Source organism: Ptychodera flava, chromosome 2 (assembly GCF_041260155.1).
Source record: "Ptychodera flava strain L36383 chromosome 2, AS_Pfla_20210202, whole genome shotgun sequence".
Classification (NCBI taxonomy): Eukaryota; Metazoa; Hemichordata; class Enteropneusta; family Ptychoderidae; genus Ptychodera; species Ptychodera flava.
The window spans coordinates 3,782,341-3,801,157 of NC_091929.1; the positions used below are offsets into that span (position 1 = coordinate 3,782,341).

The following is an 18,817-nucleotide window of genomic DNA, read 5'->3' on the forward strand; positions in this document are numbered from 1 at the left end:
CAATCCGACACCATAGCATTGGTGCAGTGTAACATGATCTTCTGGATGCACATACAGGATTATTGGAAAATCAACCCTTTTGTAAATTTTTCACCATATATTTTTGACAGTAATACATAATATTTTTATTTTCAACATTAAAAAACTATTCGCTGAAAAGCACCTTGAAGATGAGATGGCCATAAATTTATTTTCAAAAAAGTTTATAGTAGATGTACGCACTGTAAAAAGTTATGTAGAACATTTAAAAACATTAGAAAGGGTAAGAGTAGCAGTAGCAGTAGTTTACTCAAAGGATGAAGTGGGTGTATATTTGGGGTAAAAAACCTCAATTTTTGTATTAATGATTAAAATTAATTTAAGTCAAAAACTAGACAGTATTTTCTGAAATGTAATATTTCACTTGAAAGGATAGTATTCATGTAGGAAAAATCAACTATTTTATTTGGCATTATCCATCTTTATTTTAAAATTGTAGGGGTTTAAAGACTGACAGTCTAATAATTGATTAAAATCATGATCAGCAAAATTAAAATGCCTCTTATTCAAAATGCCTCTTATTAAAAATGTAAGAGCTTTATTGCCAAACAAAACCAATTGATAGTTGTTGTGTTATATAGCATTTAAAAAACATAATGTGAAATTTCAGAAAATTTGACCCAGCCGGAGTGGAGTTAAATTCTTTGGAAATTTTGAAATTTGGAGGCAAAAGAAGCCAAGAAATCGGGTGATTTGCATACATTTGCATAAATTAACACTTCTTTATCATGCAACTTTCAACTGCTTTACAAGCTACAAGGTAAACCCAACCTTAAAAAGACATTTGCTGTAATTTTTAGCATTTGTTCAATGTTCATCTCTGTGTATCAGCATTTGTTTGTTATTCTATCACTACATAGAACACCCAATACTGTATTTAGCAACATACCAGTGTGAACATAAATGACCATTGTTATTGTTGATAAATAAATTCTAGTCTGGACTTGATCTGAGATCTCTTTTCAACAAAAAAAACCCTGACTGTTCACTGTATGGTTTGTATTGACATGCTAAATACTGGACATGTCATAACGCTTCAGGGAGGAGAACAAGATACTGCAGTAGATGCATAAAACAAACCACTCTGAATATTACTGAATTTGGCAGCTAAAGGAGTTTAACTAAACATGTTGAGTTTATCTGTAATTCAGGTAGCGTCTATGGTTCTCTTTTGTAGAGTTTTGTAGAGATCAGAAATTCTGGGCAAATATTGAATTGATGTTTTTTTTCCTTGGCCCCCCCTAAAAGATTGTGGTATTTTTGTCTGGGCCCCCCTAAATTTTCTTGGGAAAAATGGGTGGCCCCCCCCCCTGAAAATCCTCCACCCCCCAACCCCCCCCCCCCCCGAAGTAAATTCTGAATCGTCCCATACATACATACATACATTCATACAGACAGACATATTACATACAGACATTTATACACCATACATACATATATACATACATACATACATACATTCATACAGACAGACATATTACATACAGACATTTATACACCATACATACATATATACATACATACCCGGTATGTGCATAAAGACAGACAGACGTTACATACCAAAATTTTTACACCATATTTTACACTCTAAATTGCCATATAGGTTTGGCAAAGGGAGCTGAAAATAGCTCACTATGGCTTCTGAGGAGATGCAATTGGATGACTGGCAACAGTGTAATAACCCACTGACATTTCTATTGTTCTCTCTTTGATATTTTTGATTAACATGCATTCATGTACAACAGTTCTGGGACATCTTGTTATGCAAGTGTGAAATACATTCACAGCTCATTCAAAATACTGTATTCAAACTTTAAAGGTATACAGTCACCTTAATCTAAATATGCCCATATGTGGTCAAAGGGGCGTTCCTTGGTATTCAAAATTTCCATTTGAGGGCGCTGTTTAAAAGCGGCCACTTGCTTAAAATCTGTATTGGTTAGGTTTTCTCTTTCCATGGTAACTGTGGCAAAATTGGAACAGGTGACAGTGTACCTTTGATATTGAAACTTTGACACCTGACACACAACTGTCATGTCAACAATTTCACAAAAACACGAAATGACAGAATGTTATATATATATATATATATATATATATATATATATATATATATATATATATATATATATATAACTGTGATGTTTCATGTGCCATTGTAAAGGATTAGCATAATGTTTAAAATCCATCAATATATCAGATTCATTTGATGAAGGTGACCTTGACAATGGTTATGCATGTATCCAATATACAAATACAATACTATCACACTGGCATGATAGTGTCTTCTAGCTGTTTAATTAATACTTTGAATCTCAACATGTTATGACTCAGCATTAAGTGATTCATGTGGATCAAATTTCACTGATAGATTCAAGAACCAAAGTGGTAAAGACATTGAGTTTGCCATGAATTTTTGTCAAGTTGAACTACTGCTATTAAGGACTGTTATGGAAAAGATGAGAAATACATGGACTGTCATGGATAAAAGGTTTCTGTATCAAATACACAGAGAAAATATACAACATTCTTGCATAAATTTTGACATATTTAAACAGCATCACAGATAAATAGAGCTGAAATTACAGTTAATGAGCTTGAAAAGACTTCTTAAAGAACTGATGTGACAACAAAATTTCAATGTACATCACAGTTATCTGGCCACAATGCAATTCCGAATGATCTACCGATATGACAGTGAACACAGCGCATCTTCAAACAATTCTTTGAAAAACAAATATTATCATGATATCATGATCAAGTTATATAAATTCATATATATTTTAATCACAAGATTGTGGTAGTTTCATACTAGTTTGGTTCATGCTGGTCTGAATGACTTGGTTCCCTTCTCCCAGCATCTTGTACTGTAGTAATGACTGATGATTTGAGTGTCAAAGTCATAATTTGTATCGATGGAATTGTCCTGTTGGTGGAATGTAAAAGAAGATTGTCTCTGAAAATGCAGAGTCCAAATTTGTTCCATTCATTTAGTTTAGCTGCAGGATCAATCTTGAAAGGGAAGATGTAATGTCACTCTGTGTTGTTACTTCCAATAGTGTTACATGTGGTACATGTCAATACATGGTAGTGTGGGATCAACATGACAAAGTCATCATCCTTTACTGATCACATCTGTTAATGTTTGGTGAAATTACATAATGTCAAACTGTTAACTGACCATTTAGCACACTGTCAAGCACAGGTTAGGCATCTCATAAGGGTCTTCTCTTTTACAGTTTCCTCTAAGGTATCATACATATAAACTCTATGTATTGAATTGTCAATAGGTAACGACAGAAGTGCTGTGTTGACAAAATGTGTAGATTTGCAATGGCTTCCACCAGACTCTGCTGACTCCACACAATGCATGGATTTTGTAAATGCCGTACTGTAATATCCTAGTTTCTCCTCGTCAACAAATTCATTCTATGTTACCAAGGTGACTTATTTCTGACAAAATCACCAGCCACAGCCATTTGTGAGTGTTCGTCTGGTCTGTAAATACCAACATACATTGTCTGCTGTGATGAGCTGTCATATGACCAACCACCTGTTGATGGTGTTATGGGACTTGAATATTGCCTGATGGATGAATATACTTTCTCAAGATGGCCTCCATCATGCACAGATACACAATTGGGACAAGTTATGTCACCAGTACCTGAGAAGCAACAAAACAATTGTGGTTAGATATACTGCATCATCAAATATGTCATGCTATTGCTTTACATACAGTGGCCTTATTATATTTATAGCATTTCCAAACTCTTCATTATGCGATATCATTATTACTGTGAGATGACACCTGTTCCCATGCCTACGTATACGAAAAAAGGTTTGATTTGCATTCATAATTCACAAAATGTCATTCAGAGTTGTGCTATTAAGGTAGAACGCGCCTCAGGGACAGGTAGTTGGACTCTCAAAGTTCTACAATTCTTTTCTGATCTACCACTTGTGGGGTCATTTTAAAGCTCTTGGAGAAAGAAAAACTTTCATTGTCATAGTTTTTCGAAAATCTTATTTTTCCCTTAGAGTTAACACAAGAATGGCAGCCATTTTGAATTTTCAAATATTGAAAATATCGAGTAGTTTGCTTTGCTAGTTCCAAACTTTGCATGGTGACACACACACCCCCCTTCCTCCCCCCCCCCCCCCCAGGAAAGTTTGTGCAAAAGTCACTTTTGAGGTGCATGCTACCTTAAATTAAAGCAATATTAGACTACTCTCTGGTCAAACACCTGATTTTTCATGAATTTTTCATGTGTCACATCTCAGAGACGATGGCGGAAGGGACTATGTATCTGTACCTTACCACCTTCAATCATTTTGAGGTCAGCGACATTGGCAAGTCTCTAACAACATACAGAAAGAGTTGAAAAATGTCTGCTTTTGTTAACCACTCTTTGTGCTTTTACAGAAGTCAAACAATATGTCAGACTACTAAAATACACATATTATGAAATTTTAATTTAATATTCAAAGACAGAAACTTTGGTACTTTTGTAGTGTTGATTTCTCCACATTACATGTACATATGACATATTCACTCAAATCAATTACATTGAAAAACTGTACCTTTTCTGTTCTTCTATTGGCTGCTTCAACAGCATCAACTGAAAGATATGATAATCATCTTTATTACATAACTGATACATGATGAGTCTTTCACTCTCTCTATTCCACCTAACTGGTTGTAATAATTTTCAAGTCAAGATAGAGGTTTCACAATTTAACGTAGACTATATTGTACAAAAGTTGAATTCAGTATAGTGCGCAGGACTTCATATCAAAACTACTCTATGAAAATTTTTTCTGAAATATCAAGGGGTAGATTTTGTAGCATAATCTCTATACAGATTAATTAACTCACTGTATTCAAATCTAAACCCAATTTTAAGTTTGTGTGGGAGATATGATAGAGAGTATGTACGGTATATGTGAGTGTTTCATGAAATTAACAAGACATGGAGGGGTCACATTCAATGAAATTGCAAAAAGTAGGCTTGCATGGTTATTGAATCCCCTTGTCATAGATGGAGATTAGCCAAGCTGTTTTCACTATTGATGTCATCATTGCTAGCTGAGTAAGTGATGGCAACCATAGAATTTTTAAAGAAGACTGAAGGATTTGGAATGAGGGACTTACATCACGTAAATAGTCCATGTAAACAGACTCTACAGCAGAACCTTGGATTGAGAATCATCAACACAATCTTCAATACATACAAAATGATATCAGTCTCTATACATTGCACATTGTATGTGCTGTTTTACAACATGACATCTTACTGTGATGAAATAGATAATTACTTGTGGGACCAAATGCTGTAACCTTGGCAACAACCTATTTGACTGATTTGAAAGAAAACATGCTGACATTGATCTAAAATGAGAAAACAGCAAGCAAAATTCAGTAAATTTTATGTAAATACGACTTTTTCTTTCAAATTCACTTTCTCTTTGCCTCTCTGGAATTGTCCCACCAATGGTCTGATGAGTAATTTCCCAGGGTTCATTGGGAGAGCTTCAAATTAGCTCAGGGTTAATGATAGGTAATTACCACATATAGCTGTAACCTTTGAACCTAAAGAAATTTGCCCTGCTGCAACTTGTATGTATCAAAGATTGCCTTTATATTTCAGAATACTTTCAAGAGTGAATGTACACCTTGCTTTGAGTTTGTGACATGAGTACTGTTGTGATTGTCAATCTCATGAATAGCCAGTCTACAATCTGGCTGTATTGGTATATTCACCCATCAAATCAAGTAAAGGTGTACCCTGGACAGTTAACATGATAAAGCATAAAGTGTACAACTTCTCTGTTGAGAAGTCTACATTTCTACCAACAACCTGAAGTCAAAACTACTTTTTTTACAAAATGGTGATTCAAAATGATGCTTTTGGGAAACAACAGGGATCAAAAGTCAACATTTTATCAACATTACTTTTGTCAAAAAGTCTACATGGAGCAAAAAAATGAGGTTTTAACACTGCTTTACCAAAGCATACACTCTTGCTATGGCAGTACCCTGGTGTACAGTGGTGGGCACAAAGTATCAAAATACACACAACATTGCGTCAGCTTCTGCAAACCCAACAACATAAATTCTTGTGAAAAGTCTCCAATGTTTGCTGCCTACTGAGCAATGCATTGCAAAAAAATAATATTTTTGGAAATAGGTAAAATGGATCTGTTGCTGAACTTTTGACCCTTAAGGTAGAATGCACCTCAGGTACACATACAGTATTTGAACTCTCTATCTTTAACAATTCATTTCTGATATACTACTTGTGGGGGTTCATTTTAAAGCTTTTGGTGAAAGGAAAGTTTTCACTGTCTTAGTTTTTTTGAAAATCAAAAAATTTATTTTTTTTCATAGAGTTAACATAGGCACTGCAGCCATTTTGAATTTCAAATAGTGGAAAATTTAAGGTAATTTGTCTCCCTAGTATCAAATTTTGCATGGTCATCCCTGATTTTTATTCTTGATTTTGAAAGAGAATGGTTGAAAGAATCTTTGAGGAAAGTTTGAGCAAAAGTTGAAGTGTTTTAACTTTTGAGGCACGTACTACCTTAATGGAAACAACCTACTGGAGTTGATGCAGGGCCAAGGGGTTTTGAAGTGAGACACACATGTAGACCAGAAACTGCTGGGTAAAAGGTGTTTATCATGTTGCATTGTTATTTGTTACATACAGATAATTGAGTAACAATTGAAATACTGTTTCTGGCTGTTTGGGCTCCGTTCATGAAAAATGATGGGGAGGGGGGCTTGAGGAATCACAATTGAAATCTTTTTTTCAGATCGCCCCTTCAATTCGCTCAAAAACGTTCAAGTAGCCCTAGTCTATATGATCAAAATTTTTCAAGTACACCCCCAAATTATTATAGATGCATATTTATTAGAAATGTGCAGAGTAAAAATAAGCGTAGTTCGCAGATGTTTGATACTTACCTCTTATCAACAGGTTGTAGAGCAACATTCCTAAGGCAAGTTCTTAAATTGATTAATGTTTAAATGCACCAGTGGACATTTTTGGATTTATCAGTCTAAGCCAACTTGAGTTTATCCAACTGTGGCCGGGTCAATGGCACCAGCTGAAAAGCATTCAAAATTACAATATTGAGATAATATGCAAATTGTGAATTCCTGGCTACATTTTGTCAAATTGTGAAAAACTAAGCACAGTGACCAACATGAAAACTATTGTTTTCAAAAGTACAAGACATACCGGTATGACTTAGATGCTACTTAAAAATGCTTTACACAATTGACAATACTGGAAGGTTAAAATATTTCATCAAATAAATCGTTTAATCTTAGACATTTTGGGTTTAATAATGGCAAATTTGGTAAAAAATAAATAATTCCATTTAATCACACATTTTTCCATTTACATTAGAATCTTACTGTTCAAAGTTTTACTTTGTGCTATTGTAGGATGAGATGCTAAAATTGCAATCATGCATGAACTTGAAATGAATGGTTTTATATTTAAAGTGATTTTTGACAAGAACAGTGACTTTTATTGCACATTTGTAGAAAATCAAGCATGGTGACCCCATTGTAGGCTTTGTAAAAATTTCAAGCCCCCCTCAACTACTCTCAGAATTTTTGGATCCCCAGTGAATTCCTCAAACCTTCCCCCAAACTTTTTGTGAAAGCAGCCGAACCAAATCACATGATATAAGCAAGGGCTGTCATGTAAACTTTTAAACCAATAACAACTTACCAGATTTTGCTTTGTTGTAGGAATCCACCATTGTATGCCGGTAACCATGACACCAAGGCTGTATAGATAGCTACTTTTAGGTGTTTGTTGTGTGGTACCTATAGTGATGAAAGAACAGATTCTGTAAAATACACAAACTATGAATAGTCTTTCAAAATATCTTCCACTTATCTCTTATAACAACAAACTAAACTTCACCATTCGTAATTGAACTTCAGGATAACCTTCATAATAACACTGAGAATTTCCGTAGAAAGTTCTTGTGAACAGAATTTTCAAACAGTACAATATGAATCATGGCATTTTCTCTTGCCTATTTTCTTTCAAGAGCGCCCTCACAAGTTTGAAAGTACTGGCATTGAATGTTGTTGTTGTAAAAGCTTGTCTCTAATCTCAAATATTTGCATTTATTATATTTCCATTGTAGACTGGTTGGATTTCAATGCAGAATTACCCTAAAACACTGCAATCAGAGCATTACAAACACTTACAGTATGTTTCTGCGGGATAAAATGGATTATATTGACTTTACGTATTATTAAGTTATTAGATATGATTAAAGTACGGTGGTTTCAATGGGGTTCAAACTCACAACATACAGTACTCAGTCACCTAGCGGAGAAGCCACAGACAAAACCCCAAAAAGATCACATTAAGAAATTCTCTCAACACTATCCACTTTCCAAAAACATAGGGCCAATATCTCTGAAGCTACTACAGATATATATGGTACAGAGGATGTACATAGTATTATACCACAAATAGTGAGTGCAGAGGTCCTTTTGCAATTTTCTGATGGTAGAAGAATTCTTTCAGTATGGCTCATACACTGTACATATCCCCTGTGTATACACAGACATTCATCAATAGCCTGCATGTCTAATCCTGTGTATGAGTTGCACTTGACTTGCCCCCATGCAGTAATGATTTTCTCATTCAATTAATGATCAAACAGCTGTGCCTATGTTGATTTACACAATTGGAACTAAGATAATACTGGAGTCTGTATTCTCAGTAGACGGACAGATACCCATCCAAATAGCTTCTAGTAGCATGAATGCCAAGTTGGATTGTGTCGCAGTCATGTGTGTCACACTAAATTGTGTCACGGCAATGTATGTCACAGTGATAGATGTCAAGTAAATGATGCCACAGTCATGTACTGTAGGTCACATTGAAATGTGACACAGCCATGTATGTCACAGTGATGTATGTCACGGCGATGTATGTCACAGTGATGTATGTCACAGTCAGATGTCAAGTAAATGATGCCACAGTCATGTACTGTAGGTCACATTGAAATGTGACACAGCCATGTATGTCACAGTGATGTATGTCACAGTAAGATGTCAAGTAAATGATGCCTGCACTCATGAAGGTCACAGTGAATTGTGTCACAGTGATGAATGTCACAGTGATGTATGTCACAGTCATATATGTCAGAGTCATATAGATGTCACAGTGAATGGTGCCACAGTCATGTAGGTCACAGTTAATTGTGTCACAGTCATGTATGTCACAGTGATCTTCTTCATACATTGGTTTTTGTGCTGATTTAAGACAATGCTCAAAGCAAGCAGCTGTACAATTGTTATCAATTTATCCTGCTTTGAAATCTGGTAATTGCTTAGCAAATTACTGCATGATTTTTGAAGCATCAAAAAGCTGTACTTTTCAGTTTTACCTTTATTTCTGTCAAATTTTTTCTTATTGTATGAAACAGGTGATGGACGCATGGATAGTCCTGGCCAATTATGCTCAGTACTGGTCCTAAACTGTAGTGGAGAATGAGTCAAAAATATCATATCTCTTGTAACAATGGGTAAAAGACAGACTGAGAAAAAGTCTACCAATTTGGAGAAAGCCTGTTTTGAATCAAGTATGACACAGTTGCAAGGCCAAAGATTAGAGATTAAAGAAGTTGTCACTGATGCACACACTGGCAGATAGGTTCACTCATGAGTAAGTCTAGTCAGATTGTCAAAATTTTCCCTGAAGAAGTTTCAAAATACTGGTATATCATTTTTGTTTGCAACATATTTACAAAGTAAATAAAACCATTTTAAGCTATGGGGGCTTTGTATTGTCATACAGTGAGTTTCAACGTGATTTTAGCTTCCCTTCAGTACATGTTACCTCTCTGACCAGTCCCATAGTGAATTGAACACCAAGGGAAACTACAACTTGCAATTAATTTTGATGATTTATCCATGTAGAATTGTCATTATCAACAAAGAACTAAATCAATGTTATGGGCACTACTGACTCCTGTCACTGATTAGGTCATGCAATATTTACTGCAATGTAAATCATTCTTTCACTGTAATTTGTGTGGCATATATTGTCTTTAACAGCAATTGAAACCCAATCTAGGAATCTATAAAAAAGTACCTAAAGAGCAATTGAAGCCCATGCAAACAGTTGTCATCTTGCCGTATATATTAAGGTAGCTTTCCGCCTTTGTTTTGGTATTTTGAGATAAAAACACGATTTTTCTTTTATCCCTGAAAAGTATTCCTATAATATTGATCTTCCTTGTGTGTAGAATATCTTGGTCGTGAAGTTCCTGTTTTTGGGTGAAATTTTGGAATAAAAATGTACGAGAGGCACAGGTGTAGATTTTGGCGTTTGAGACAACCGTTAAGTCTTCATTGACAAGGGATTACGCTAAGCAGGCAGCGTCACAGTATTCGCATGCACTTAGACAACATGCGCTGTGAAAATCCCATTAACACCTACCGTTCACTGCATGGGTCAAGACCATAGAGTGTACCTGGCGAAAGGTGGGTCTTACCGTTTTTCTCATAGTGGCCGCTCCCAAAAGATCACAATTTATCGACACAATCGGACAAGGTCAGACTTATGACATTGTTGACGGTACAATTTCAGATTACAAAAATGGCCCACACACTAAATGTTTTATCTGGGACATTTTTGTGCTTTTGTAAAAGCACCAGGAGTGGTGGATAAGTTTCGTAATGTTAAACATCTTTGAAGAGGCTGTCCCGTATACATAAATGGTACGTTCCACTGGCGGCCTTAGTGACAGCGGGAACACTTGAATACCGCAACCAACACCCTTCACATCTTCAACATTCAAGCAACGTTCGGCCTCTTTCGGCCGAAGTTTCGGCTTCTTTTGGCCCCAAGACATTTCGACACCCCCGTTACGATTTATTTTTTTCCCTTCAAACTTATAAGTAACTGACAGACCAGTCATATTCATAAGCGTGACCTTTGCGTTCTGACCAGTATGACTTTTACAGTGCCGTTTAGGCGCCGCTTTTCAAACTTTGGCAGTGTCGGCGGCTATTGCTATTGAAAATGATATGAAACTCTTTTCTCACGGTTTTTCACCATGTTCTCACAAACTTTCGAGCATGTGAATTCTGAGACTATAGTTCTCAGTGTTTTGATTTGTAACATTTGGCACGAGTTCCCCCAACCAGGTAGTGCCGAAACGTCTTTGGTCGCGTTGCCTAAACGTCTTGGCGTCGGAAATTGTGCGGCCAAAACGACTTTGCGCCAAAAGGTCTAGAAACCCGACATTGTCCGTTCGATGAGAATACTGAGTGAGTTGAACAATTTATGAATAAAATGAAATATCAGAAACCGCGGCACTGGAACTACTTGGGATTAGAAAATACAAGGTGGAAACAAATTGCATGGGCTTCAAGACAGCGACAGGAAATTTTCCCAAGGCAAAATACGTAGCGATGCAGAAATCACACGCCACAAAACAATATTTGCTTTGGTTTGCAGACGTTTTGGCACAATGGCAGTGAACTGATAATGTCTAAGTCGTTTCAATCCCGCGGTCCCGTTTTTCCTTGTCCCATTTCATTACCGACCTTGACAAGGTAAAAACATACGTCGACTAACAAATGTTCATCGTACACCGGACGAATATGAATCAAATGATTTTATGGGAATGGACACGACAACATTTTTATCAGTTATCATGGCAGTAGCCAAAATGCTGCAGGACCGAAGACAAATTTCAATATGAATTTGACCGTCACAATGTAATCGCCCTGAGTTTTCATCAACATGTCATCATTGGTCGATAAACCATTGAATGAGACACTTACGGGCTAACTACTTGAATACAGTGCAAAACACCATCCTAATCCTGAGATTTACATGTAATGAAGACGGGTCTGATATCATGTTCGCTTGGAATCGATGGTAATCATGTTGGATACGAACGATAGCAGAGAGTTATCTATCTGTGACGTATGACGCTTGACTAGCGGTCTATCGCATGCAACTTGCGCTTGATGAAATGACGTACGTTCATGTACGTTCATGTTTTCTCAACTTCTCTCCTTTGACTTTTATGCCGCCGACAGGCGATTTGCTCATGCTGTACAGAGTGAGGACGAACTATTGTCTCAGAAATGCTCGTAGTTGATTAGTTTTAATCGGTTTTCAAGGCGCGTGAAGATCTAAAAATGGCTGCTCACTAGAATCCTCGGTTACTCTAACCGTAATGAATCACAGCATGGAGCTGTTCTTTTTATCTCCATGATCACAGACACCGCAAATGTACATCCACATACAAACGCAGATATTTTTGTTGTCAGCCAATATTGTTTTCCCTATATCACTCATCGGGCTCGCTTTCATTCCGTGAGTCGTTTCCGAGGTCGAATCGAATGCTGCCATAAACTTACACTGAAGTGTACGCTTGTCATGGAGGTAATTAGTCCAAGCGCTCGTGTAGACGGCATCGAGATGCCATAGCAGTTCCGACAGTTAGGTCGAACAGTTAATACTCTATTTAAACCTTACAACTAATCAGTCAACAGATTATGCATAATCCCTTCCCTGGCACTCCCCAAGTTTATTTACTCACCAGCTACTGTGTAGACTGCGCTCTAAAAAGAGTACAACGCTCCCCAAATTCACCCTTTTTAGCCTCATTTCGACCGTTGACACTGATTTCAATGAGTGAATATACTGTTGAAGTTGAACACTTTGATTTCACTATCTGGTTTTAGTGTTTTGTCGTTGAGTACATCGTTTATTGCCTTCAAAAGGAAAAACCCGAACCAATTTACTAAATCGCCTTTTTCTCAGTTCGCCATTTTGTCACATTGCAGCACGTTCAAAAGAGTTTAACTCGAGAACGCGTGAACGGAAGTTCACCAGATTTTCACAGACGTTTGTCAAGTAGGTTGTCTCCAAAACCGTGTCTCAGTTTTTTTATGAAGATTTTTAAAGTCGAGTTATTGCTGCTTAATTAGGCGGCATTGTAAGACTAATCGGTGGATAAACTTTGACTCAAAGATGTGAAAAAACTAAGGCCTTTTTCAAAAATCTGAGACACGGTTTTGTAGCTAGTATTCTGAAGACCAATTGCCCGTTAACTCCTAAACAATAGCCCCTCTCCGCTCAGACTTAAACTTTTTTACGTGAGACCACCCATTTTCTTTACACTTTCACTAAGATCTTCAAAAATATTCATCGCGCACTAATTTTCTTGATAAAACAAAAAAATTCATAGAAATAGCTTTCAGGTGATATATAATACTTGGGTAAAAGTACACATCTTGATGGCAAAATTCACATTTGAAAATAGGTCGTCGCAAAGGTGGAAAGCTACCTTAAGTTTTGCATAGATTTGCTATACTAGTCTAGTACTTAATGTCCAGTAATCAAAACACTTTATTTCCACAGAAAGCAGATACCCAAACATAAAACATTCCCATGATATATGGCATGCAGCAAAGAATCTTGGGAAATAATGAAGGTATTTTCTTATCAGTGTTCACTTGTTTTTTTTTCTTCTGTAGCAATGTTATCATACAGAACTAAAATATTATGCTGAAAGTGTAAAGTAATCTCTGTCACATACTCATTACTTTTGATGATGTTATCATCATCTTCCTTTAGTTTACATCAGTGCTGACACTTACATGCAGTACCATTATATTTACATCTAGGCTAGTCAAGAGAAACAGTGCAAACCACTCCAGAAGTGGAATGAATATTATCAACCACTTCTGGTATTGCTCCAAAAAGACTTCAAGTTATGAGTTCTTGGTAAGGAATAATTCTGTCGTCTTGGAAGTGACACCATACTGTCTTCAGCCAAGATCATGCAACTGGATTGATGTTTACATATCAATGTGACTGAAATACTCATTTTTACCAACTTTGTTGTCTTACACTAACAAGACAAATCCACTTTCTGTGAAATTTGCCCGTTTAGTAATTGAAAATCAAGTAAGTGAAATGTTATTTACAATTGTATAAGCTATCAACTTGGCTTACCATATGTTGAATAAAGAGAGTCAACAATGCATCTAGTTTGGAAATACCGGTATGATCAGATCAAGGCAATTTTGTGCACAAAGACCTAAAGGCAGAGCTATTCAATGCTGTTATGAAACCATTCAACAGTTTGATAGTATCTTTCCATGAACAATGAGTCCCCATTGAAAAATACATGCAGAAACAACCTTTTTGTATATATCACCAAATTTTACTTTTCAACATGATTTTCTGCAAACATGTTTGTGCCTACCTGGTTGTAAAACATGACAATGAAGTGTTTGAAAGCAAAACAGAGAATTTACTCACTGAATCATAATACTAAATTATAGATTTTGAAGTGAAACAATTTTGAAGAATGAGATTACTGAATAGCATGTGTTGTGAGTAATTGAGAGACAAGTATATCGGGCAGAAGTTAATAACTTTCATTCTTTGTCTTTTTTAAGGGAAGTTGGTGTGGAGTCTTGCATTACGTCACTAAACAACATGCTTGGGCACTCCCTTCTTATGGCCAGGGATACAACAGATGTGACCATGGTCCTCTATCAGCTGAAAGAGTTCAAGGGAGAGAATGGCTGAAGAAGGGAGACCCAGCTCATGTAGCACTTAGAAAGATGGTCTTAGATAAATACTTCCTGAACAAGGTTCACTAATACTTGAACTTCAGGTAGGAAATCAATGATGCCTTTCCTTACTTGTAAAACATAAGACCCATTCAGTTCATAGGTCATGTTGACAGCGAGAAAGAGCTGCTAATCAATTAAATAAAAATACGTAAAAAGTTAATGATAATGTACCGTTGTCCGATCTCCCACATTGTTTTTTTGTATGGTATCAGCATGTTATTTGAAGTATGAACATTAGTTACTTTCCGCTTGAATTCTAGGAGCACTGTTGAGTTGGAGACTTTCCAACAAAATATCTTAATGTACGCAGCGAAACGATATGCGTAGTCACCACCTGTGTACAGGGCATGAAACATATTGGCAGCAATTGACCACAATATCCATCATTGAGTACAAACAAACAACGAAACCTAAGGTTTACAAAAATTAAATAACTTTGTAATGTTGTAGAGAACAAAACAAAAAAGCAACCTTGCAGCTGATAGAGCTTGCTGTGTTTTGTAGAGATGAAGTGTTTGTGACATGAGTGTTGATGAAAAAGGTGGAAATATTTTATAGCTCACTTCACGAGTTGAAAAAAACAATAGCAGCACAAGTTGTCTTACAGCGGTTGACTAAAGACATTGAAAGCCAACTTTTCATTAAAAATGTAAACTTTTTGATGCCACAAGGACTGAAATATTACAGAGCAGGTCATGTATTTGACCAGTTCAATATATTAAAGTGTTTTTTTTTCAAAAAGTATTACTCATCAATATTGCACAGTGTTATAAAACACAGAGCTCACATACACTGAGCATGACACTGTTCTGTGAGTGCAACATTTGTGCAGTACAAGTTCTGGGCCCCATTGTCTTTTTTTATGAATTTTCATAAATTTTGGTTTTCTTGGGTTTGTTGATAATTTAAAAGCCAAAATAACCAAGCTTGGCAAGCCTTACCTGTTAAATTTTTGCTTTCCTCTCACCCTTGCCCATAACTAAACTGTAATAGTCAGGCTGCCTATAATTTCTATAATATCTCACTCAATTTTTTGCAGCTACCATAGACACTATAACAAGAAGAGTACTAGAAGGTCTACTTTTCCTGAGAAGATTGACAAAACCTATCTCCATGTTAGAGACCTGAAGAAGTCAGTTTTTGTGAAACATTTTGCAGATAGGGAAGGCACAAAAAGACGGATGGACTTGGAACCACAAGATCCTCGCAGGATATCTGCAAATCTGGCTCCTATCCAAACTCCACCTACAGCTTCTATTGTCCAAGAACAAACATCAAGGAAAACATAAAACTTATGGACACTACCCACATCACTCATTGTTCATGTAAAGGTGTTGTCATTTATCATTAAACTTTGCTGAATTTTTGTTACATGTGAAAAATCACTTGAGCTAGTAATATATATGATATAATAAATATGAGTACATGTTTATCGCAGAAAATGTCATTTTTTTGAAAGCACTTATAAAATGTCAATTTTCATCAAACTTAACTGAACTGTCTCATAAAAGCAAAAAAGTGTTAGTGTTCCATAAAAATTATGCCAGCCACAATGGTATGAAGCCTGTGTACTGACCAAAGGGGTCAGGATACTTGTTCCTTATCGCCCATAAAGAGCAGCTTTGGATGATTGGCCGGTCTGTCTGCAGCACCTAAAATGCCATGCTGCCACAAGACAAACTGTCTGAATGGAGCGTGAAGGTTGGCTTTTGTCCTATCATAATCATCATTCACAGCTAATAAGAATACATCTCGTCTGTAGGCTCTAGCCAGTGCACATAGGTTAGCATTGAGTACATCTCAGGCTGCAACAAGTGGAATTCAACTTCTTAAGAAATACCAGGAATGGCTGACTCAGTTATTCTACTACTTCAAGAGATCTCCTAAGCGTGAAAAGCAACTACGCAAATTCAAGAAATTCTTGATCATCCTAAACTCAAATACAGAGAAGTTCATGCTGTAAGGTGGCTGTCCCTTTATGAGGCACTTGAGGCTGACTACAGAACCATTGATCCACTGATGACACACTTGTATAGTCTGCATGGTTGCACAAAAAGATCCAGCTGCCAAGGGACTTCTGAAACACATGGCTTATACAACCCAGTTTATATACATCACCTACCGGTACCTGATGATGGATGTCATCCTTGTTGTGTCTAAGCTGTGCCTACATTTCCAAATTAAGCGACAGTTTGGATGTTGGAATTGCCAATGACCAAAAATGTCTGAAAAAGACCTGAAGGACGCCATTGTTTATTATTGGAATGAAGATCTTACTTCATGAAGATCTTACTTCAAGAATGAAATATTATCCAAGTCTAAAATATCTACTAGGAGACATACTATCTGTACGAAAACCACATCCAGCAGTAGCATTTATCTCAACCCGTATCCAGGATGTTAGACATTTAGGAGTCCGCCTCCGTGTACTCACTGGTACCTATATATTACAAGCAAATAGGACAGCTTTCAATCAATATACTGTTAAACCCATATGCGCCCTATGTTAACAAGAACCTGAAGACAGGAGTCACTTTGTAGCTGTCCGCTCTGCACTTGACGATGTGTGAGGAAAGTATCTCCTACAATTACAGAACTCTATTTGTATCAACTGTAATGTAATACTTGCTGCTCAGTTACTCAGATAAGGTAGACTAACTGAATTGCTGATAAACACAATGTGTCACATTATCTATAAAGGCGGCGATACTGACTACGTTACAGCCTTCGAGCAACTCACCCGACTGTTGTTATATAGTCTACATCACAAGAGACTACTAATAATCATGGATTTTTTACATCCATGTACTAATCAACAAACATTAATTCCCACTTGGCGACCAAACCAACGTAAAGACAGGACTATTTACAGCTGCACGCCAGTTTTTTAACTTTCATGTAGTGTGTAAATGTTTATCCTGTATTAATTGATTTTGCACGGTAACGTTCTTATCCACACTGAAACACTACCTACTACAGGTGTCTCCACTGACAGCGGGAATTTTCGATAAGACAAGACATGGCACGCACGATCGATCGATCATCCTGTCCATGACCCTTTGAGCAAATCTACAACTTATCCACTTGCTCAAGAACTTCCGAGCGCGGCACATATAAGTCATCATGATTATAAACGCAGGTGATTTTTTTCTGGTGTTCTCTGCAGACGTTTGAGTACAGACTGCACCATAGTCTCGAGATTGCACTGAGCTTGTGCCAACTACATGTCAGGTCAATCAGAAGTGGGCGTGTATCTGTAGTACCAAAGATGGATTAATACTCACTAATGCAGCCTCAAATGTTTGGTGTGAGCTACCAACGCGTACGTAAAATCTCCCATCTTGTCAAAGTCCTCGATGTTTTTCTTCGGAGAAGTAGAAGTTTCAAATGAACCAATATTTAGTAACAGAGTTCAGTAAGTCGTCAGCGACAGGCGTCTGCTGAGTGTATCCGCCATTTTGTCGTTTGTTTGTAACACATTACTCCAATCAATGATTTTGCGTCCACCCTGTTCTCTTTGATTTTGCTGTCAGAAATTTTGAAAGAGGAAAAACTGAATCATGCTTGCAGCTAACAGGGTGTCTATCGGTTAATGGAGCAGCAGAGTTTCTCGAAACGGCGTGACCCACTTTGGGCACATGACCTCACCTTACCTCTATCATGTTCTTGAGGGCGCTCGACAGGCGAACTGGTAAAACAATAACATAAACTGAAGTAAATTTTTGTCACCTTTATTGTAACCCAGTCATTTTTTCCTAAGATTTTGATCAAAACCTGTCGCCGATGAAAAGTGATGACCAGTTCGTCCAAAATTGTCAAAAAACTTACCAAAAAATATTGGTGAGATAACTTACAGCGCTCAAAGGGCTAAGGGACGATTCAGAATTTACTTCCAGGGGGAGGGTGGAGGATTTTCTATTTTCTCGGTGATTTTTTTCCATGGCCCCCCTAGTAAATTATAGAAAAAATCTATGGCCCCCCCTCATCTATCCTGTTTTTTTTCCATGGCCCCCCCTAATATATACATGCATGCTTATACGGTACATTATAGACATATCTAGTCTAAGAAGTTGCAGGAACTGTAGGGCCTAGTGGACATTAATCGATGATATAACAAATCATTTCAGG

The 18,817-nt window shown here is 36.8% G+C and overlaps 1 long non-coding RNA gene across 1 annotated transcript; it reads right to left on the reverse strand.

Annotated features, from left to right (window-relative positions):
* Positions 1 to 2,315: 2,315 nt before the first annotated feature.
* Positions 2,316 to 18,292, reverse strand: LOC139151666 (uncharacterized). The gene is made up of 5 exons (XR_011556470.1): positions 17,974 to 18,292; positions 7,782 to 7,879; positions 7,004 to 7,146; positions 4,621 to 4,658; positions 2,316 to 3,703 (listed from the first exon to the last, which is right to left on the reverse strand). It is a non-coding gene; the product is annotated as an uncharacterized lncRNA (long non-coding RNA).
* Positions 18,293 to 18,817: the final 525 nt, after the last annotated feature.